Source organism: Vicia villosa, linkage group LG2, assembly GCF_029867415.1.
Source record: "Vicia villosa cultivar HV-30 ecotype Madison, WI linkage group LG2, Vvil1.0, whole genome shotgun sequence".
Taxonomy (NCBI): Eukaryota; Viridiplantae; Streptophyta; class Magnoliopsida; order Fabales; family Fabaceae; genus Vicia; species Vicia villosa.
The window spans coordinates 195,478,519-195,485,740 of record NC_081181.1 but is presented as its reverse complement, the minus strand read 5'-3'; the positions used below and the strand labels follow the sequence as shown (position 1 = coordinate 195,485,740).

At 33.8% G+C, this 7,222-nt stretch overlaps 1 long non-coding RNA gene across 1 annotated transcript; it reads right to left on the bottom strand.

Annotated features, from left to right (window-relative positions):
- Positions 1–4,954: 4,954 nt before the first annotated feature.
- LOC131647822 (uncharacterized) lies at positions 4,955–6,496 on the bottom strand. Its single transcript, XR_009297973.1, has 2 exons — positions 5,905–6,496; positions 4,955–5,332 (listed from the first exon to the last, which is right to left on the bottom strand). It is a non-coding gene; the product is annotated as an uncharacterized LOC131647822 (long non-coding RNA).
- Positions 6,497–7,222: the final 726 nt, after the last annotated feature.

Here is a 7,222-nt window from a genome sequence, read left to right as displayed (position 1 = left end):
ACTGACACAATTGGTACAGAGTTAAATCTTTTTGCAGGCGCAGAATCAGGAAACTCAGACTGTACTGGTAACAAGTAGATTATTATTATCTTTTGTTTCCCACTAATTTTTGTATTATATTCCATTATTTGCAAAAATCTTTTCAAATCTCTTTTTTTCAAAAATCAAATCTCTCCTTTTTCCAACACTATCATACACTTTCTTTCAAATCTTACTTCCACTCAAATTTTCCTTTTGTACGGAATCACATCATTCCCCAACGTCTCTATCCTTCTTTCCATTCTATAAATACCTCTCATTCTTCCATAAAATCTCACATCAAATTCTAATTCATTTCTCAAATTTCCACTTCATAATCCATCTTCTCTTCTTCCCTAACAAGAATGGCAAAATGGATAGAGACACTACTTCTTACAGTCATCACCATTGCTACGGCGATCATGACTTTCTTCTGCCTGCATAGTCCTGAAGAGTGTGGACTTGCAATGGTTATGCTCCCAATCATCTACATGTTATTGTTCATAGCATGGGTCATTAATCGTCATTCTTAAAATTTGCCGTATTTCTTATTTCTTAAATGTACCGTTCATTCGTCGTACTGTTCAATATAGTATGTGATATTTGTACTGTCAGTATTAAATGTTGTACTATTTGTCATAATATTGCTTAATTACTAAGATAATATCTTGTGTGTTTTCTGCCAGTCAAATATTCCTATTTCTGTGCATTAAATGATTTTCAGGGTTATTATCGGTAATTTTGCCCGCATACCGTAAATATTAGTTATTTATTATGTCTGTGTTTTTAACAAGTCATGTAAATAACTTTCATTTTTCACATAAAACAAAAACAACAAAAAAAGAAAATTAACTTTGACTGTTGATTTTTCACTTTTAACTGCTGTTTCAATACCTGGACAGTCAGTTGACAGCCAAACTGCTGGCAGTACAATTCTCAGTGTTTTGTACCATCAATCAAATCAATCTTTCACAATTCAAAATTCCAAGATCTTTTGTGCTAGAAGTCTTCTGAATATCACGCGATTAGCAGAAACTCAGCACTGCACAAAAATCAGGTACGCTTAACTGTCTCCTACACAAACAGTCCCTAATCAGGGTTTTTCTTGTTTTTACAGGAGCAACAAGTTTTTGAGAGCTCAAATGGATTTCATACACATCCATATGTCTCAAAGTACCATCATACAAATTTTCAAACTTCAATTCACTCAGACGCACCGTCAGCAGCTCAAACAGTCAACAGACGACCCGTTTGACCAAAAAAGTCAACAGACAGTCAAAGATGAAATTTTTTGTCAAAGTCCATATTTTGTCAAAGGATTCATCATTTGATCATTGGATGATCATAATTCATCAAGGAAAGATCAAAAATCAACAAAACCCTAAGATTCAAAATTAGGGTTTTTGCCTGAAAAGTCAACTCAACTTTGACTGATCATAACTCTCTCATCCTTCATCCAAAAAATTCAAACCAAAGCTTGTTTTGAAGGAAATTCAATTATCTTTCAAATGCCATTGATCCCATGGTCATTGGATTCACCATTTGAAAAATATGATCAAAGACATTACAGGTCATTTTCAAAGTCAACAAAAAGACACTTTTTTCAAAAGGACACACAAGGAGCTTCAAAAATCATTTTGACATGATACCAAAGGCACTGGTTAGAGGACTCTTTGAGGTTTCCAAAAAGTGCAAGATCTCCTTCATATGACAAAAATTGAAGGATTTACACCTTGTTGAAGTTGGCTAAATTTTGGGAAAATACATGAAATCAACATTGTTCAAAATGGCATTTTTTCCAAATGGGGCCAAGTTTTCAGCATTCAAACATCATTTCCATGTTATTATGGGCCTCCCACGACCAAGACAAAGCCCACATCATTTTTATCCATTTTTGATTTAATTTTATCACATATAAGATTAAATTTAAAAAGGAAAATGGAAGAATAATGGGTAGCTTATTTTCCAAGCATGACTCATCAAATAATCACTTAATTATGCAGCAAGGAGGCTGCAAGGAAAGAAGTGTGAAGAGCAAGCCAAGGTTGCTTGAGTTCCAAGCTTGAAAGTCAAAATTCAACAAAAGCAATCATTGCTTTTAGCTTCAATTTTAAGCACCTCAAGGCCTATAAATGAAGAAGCATATTTCAGCAACAAAAGGGGGCCAAACACACACGAAAATAGCCAAGGCATAGTCAAGAAAACTCACCAAAATTCTCTCAAAATTCCATAACTTTGTAATTTTCAATTTTCATATTTCCAATCAATATCAATACAAACAATCACTTCCAATCATCTCCTAAAGCAATATAGAGTAAGAATAAGCTCTTTGTTTGGTCCCATGAGAGTCGTAACATGTGTATAAAGTGTTATATGAACATACACTCATAACTTTCATTTTCGTATGCATGCTTAACTAAAATGAAATTTAACTATTTGCATGGACTCATGGCATGATATAGAGTAGGTTTGAGTGATCACATGCAAGCTTTAACGTGGATTTGAAGCTCCACCATTTTTGAGCTTCAAACATGTGAAGCTTTCGTTTTCCATGATAGAGGCTTCAAATGAAAAAACTAACGACGCTATCATGTTCAGAAGGGTCCATTTAGGTGATCTGGGTGGCCCTTGTTCTTTTTTATTTTTGTTTTGTAGGTCATTCAAAAGGTAAAAGAATTGAAAGGAAAATCCGCAGGAAAATCCGCAGGTAAGTCTGCAAGAAAATCCGCAGGTACCAAGGAAGAAGATGATGAATAGTGAGGTTGAATCTTTGACCGCACGCGTGGCACATCTTTCTCTTCCCATTCGCCAGTCAACTGCACGTGGGTCCCACCTGGAATATTCAAATTCTGCATGATCACATGTTGTCCCTCTATCCATGTGCATCATGTGACTTCAATCTGGGCCATAGATCTCCACTAATTCTCCATCCAACGCATCAAAAACGTAGCTACACCATGCACCTTCATTTAATTACCACACATGATCATTGTCTTATTTTATTTTCTATTTTTATTTTAATTTCTTTGTTAAATTAATTAAAAATAGTTTAAAAATCCAAAAAATACACAAAAAATATTTTTAGACTTCTAAAATAATATACTATTTTCTGAAATAAAAATATTTTATTTTTCTTCATAATTTCAATATTTTGCATAATTAATTAGTATATATTTATATATTTGCTTTTTAATTATTCTAACCAATCAAAAAAATCATCAAAAAAATTGTTCTTTATATTAAATATTGTTTATATATTATAAACTAATTTTGTACATATTTTGAATAATTTTCTTTTTAAGTTTTAATTATTTGTATAATTATTTGCATAATTATGTTTTAATTAACTTAAATCAATTTCAAAAAACCAAAAAAAATTTAGTTTTGTTTTAAAATTAATTAATTAATATTTTGTCCATATTTTAAACTTAATTTCTAGGTTTAAATCTATTTTCATCTTTTTTCTTCATTTTAATTTAATTAATCATGCATTAATTATAATTAAAATAAATCATAAAAAATCCAAAAACATGCCTTTTATGTTTCTTGCAATTTAAATTCCTAGATAAATGTATAGGATGTCAAATTCATGTAAATAGGCTAGTTTACGTTTCCTGCACAATCGATGTAATAGCGTAGATTTACTTTCCGCACTTTACATTTCCGCATTTTAATTTCCAGCACATATAAACTGCGTGTATGTCAAAGATAAAATTGAACCGTTAGATCACTAACTTCAAAGATAAATATCGGAATCCAATCACAATCACACTTGCACCTCTTCAGGAAATCCCTTCTCATTCTTTCAAAATCAAAGTCAAATTTTACTATTTTGAGTACAAAATCGAACCTTGCTTTTATATCCGGTGAAAGGATAGATTTTTAAAGGAAATAGGATAAAGACCTTACAACTCAGGGTAGACCTCCTAGTTTGCTTGCTCAAATCAAAACAAACAAAATTCTCATACACTGTTGATTTTTCAAAACTTTCAAAAAGACAATACTTTGTATACATCCAAACACGGGTTATTACAAAGTTAACGTTCTTTTCAAAACATCTTTCGAAAGATAAACAAGCATTTTGTATACATCCATACACGGATCATTACAAAATTCAATTTACAAAGGTATTTGAAATCACATAAGAGCAATTTCAGAGCAATTGAAAAGTGATCGAAAAACAAGTGAGCTAAGCAAACTTAAGAGCCCATGGATAACCATGGATACAAAGGGTGCTAACACCTTCCCTTTGTATAACCTACCCCCTTACCCAGAATTTCTTAAAGGTCTTTTTTCTGTGTCTTTTATAAACCCTTTCCTTAATTGGATAAAATAAAAGGTCGGTGGCGACTCTGTGATATTTTCAAAAATGCGAAAGCATTAAGCGACAAAAAAGAGTCAGTTCACGTATCTCTACAGATCAGAGGTATGGCCCGGTATTAAAAAAAATCGGAGGTCCACAATACTACTAATAGAGGTTGGTGTCTTCGTGATAACATGGGGAATTTTATTCAGGCGGGGGTTGCTTGGTGTTGCACCCCAAAATTTGCCCATTTAATTATTCTTAATTGGCTCACATATCTCATTCATTTACATCTTAGGTTATCAGTAAAATCATGCATTAATCGATAAGGTGAAAACGAGATCGAAAGTCTTGGATACAATGGTTCCTCTGTGGCTCTTAGTAATTATTCATGTGCTTGTGGTCATCACCTGAACAAGATATGCTGCATCATTCTCTAGCTTTATTTTTCTGGTTCCATCTTTCACCAATTCAAGAGGTTCATTAAAGATGCAAGTGGAGTGAGATTGAAGTAGATTTGGGCTCAAAAATAATTAAAGTGAATTATGATCCTTAAGCATTTTGAGTTATCAAATAATTAATTCAAGTTGGAAGGTTCACATACATGGATTTCTTGGAAGATGCTTCGTTACCTAAAAACACAACCACAAGTCAACATTATCCATTACAAAAGCCATTGTTGCATCAAAAGGAAATCCATTACAAAAGTTCAAAACTTCAAAAATTCAGCATATTTAAACCAAAGGAGACATCACATTTTTGCTACTGCTATGATCTATTTTGGACAAAATCTCAACAAATTGAGAAAAGAATAAAGCCGCATAACTTGTTGTCCTAGTTCCTAAAAAGCCTAGTTGTAGCCGTCATGTATTCAAGCTTCATCCTCAGTTCGGTCTCCAACGCTTTAGGGGTTCATGTATAAAAATATCATGCTATGCCAAAGTGACTGCAAAAGCTCATGATGAATTCCATATCACGCCTTCACAATTTACAGCATCCTTTCATCAAAACCTGCAGCAAAACCAAAGAAATATCATACACTGCAGCCCTTAAATCTTTTCATTCGTAGATACAACATCCGTTCAAACCATTACCATACACATTCCTAACAGTCATACAGCATACACAATTCTAACCTAAAATACATTGCAGCCTATTATGTTCACAAGGCAATGCATATCCTTCAAACAGAAAATTCTACAAGTTCAGTCAGCCCCATACATTCAAATTAACGCCTACAAAACCTAACTCATCAATAAATCTACCCTGCAGCATATTCAAACATCAACCCAAAGCCATTTGTTACAAACCTACAAGCCAATTTCAGTTATTAATCATGTAACTAACAGCAACCAACTTATAACAGTCTCAAACTTATAACCTATTTCAATTTCAACCTTTAACTTAACCTCTCCTAACTTCCCTAACAGAAATAACAAACTCTTCTAACTAATCCAACTGTCAAGCATAACTTCTAACAGAACTAACTGATTCGGTTACAAGTACCTAACTAACTTCTCAACAATCAACAACCACATAACAGATTCAGAACAGAAAATCAGGGAAAAGAGAGTTGAGCTAACCTGAGAATTGGCTCTATAAAATCAGCTCTCTGCTTCATTTCAAAGGCTCTCTATTCATTCTCCTCTGAACCATTTCATCATCTTCACCACTTCTCACCACCCTTCTCCACCGATTCTTCACTCCTTCAACACTTTCTTCACCATATCACTCCTATCCTCCAATCATCACCTTCACTCTGTTTTCCTTCTCTCCACAATTCACCTTCATCTTGAATCTTCACTCTCACCTCTCTCGATTCATCTTCTTCATCACTCTGCAACATCACCAATTCTCCACTCTTCTTCACTTCTGACTCTCTCCATTCATCGACCTTCATTCCTCACCACACCTCTTCAATCTCCACATTCAGCATCACCAATCTTCTTCATCCGCAAAGACAATCAGCAATACAACAACTCAACAAAAAAATCAAGAAAAGAGAAGACTCAGACCAGAGATGAGTTTGAAACGGAAAGAGTGAAAACGGAAATCAAGAGAGTGAGGCGGAGTGAGCGATCGAGTTCGCCGGAGAGAACTGGCGACATCACCGCCGCGGAGAGTCACGCCATCGGTCACGAAGAAGAAGCTGAGCATTTGAGTCTAAAGGCTACACATATGTTAACCCTAATCCCAATTTTATTTCTCACATTTATTTATTTTTATTAATTTCATTAATTTTGTTAAAACCTGGATCAACGAAAATGTAAAATGGATCAGAAACATAATGATCCTCTTGGGCCAGAATCATGAATTGCTCTGAGCCCACATCATTTTTGCTGAACGAAAACGATAACAAAAAAAACTATTCTTGGGTTGAATCCGCTATCTGCACCCCCTGAGCCCATTGCCATTTTGGCAACACATTGTTGCAACAACAAAAAATGCCTTTGGGCCAGACTTGGGCCCTGCGCCCAGCTTGCTCTTTGCACCTATTTTAGGTTTGCACCCTCTGATCCACATTTGCTAATTAGTAGAATTTAGGCCTTTTAATTAGATTTTTACCAATTTTCTTTTAGGCAATAAAAATACTAATTTTCTACCATCATTTTAGACCTTTAATACACAATTTTGACATAAAGAATAATCCATACAAAAATATTAGTTTAGGCTAATTCTCTTTTAATTCGCTTTGGTTAATTAGAATTCTTTTTCTTCATAAAAAATCATAGAAAATAAATAGTCCTTTAATCCATTTCGTGCCATATTTTGACTTGTTTAGTTTCACGTTTTTGTACTAATTTTGCATTATATTGTGAATCATTTTGTACTATTTTCAAGTCATTCTTTTAGTCATTTTTGTACCAATATTGTATCATGCTTACTTGTAATTTTGCTTGT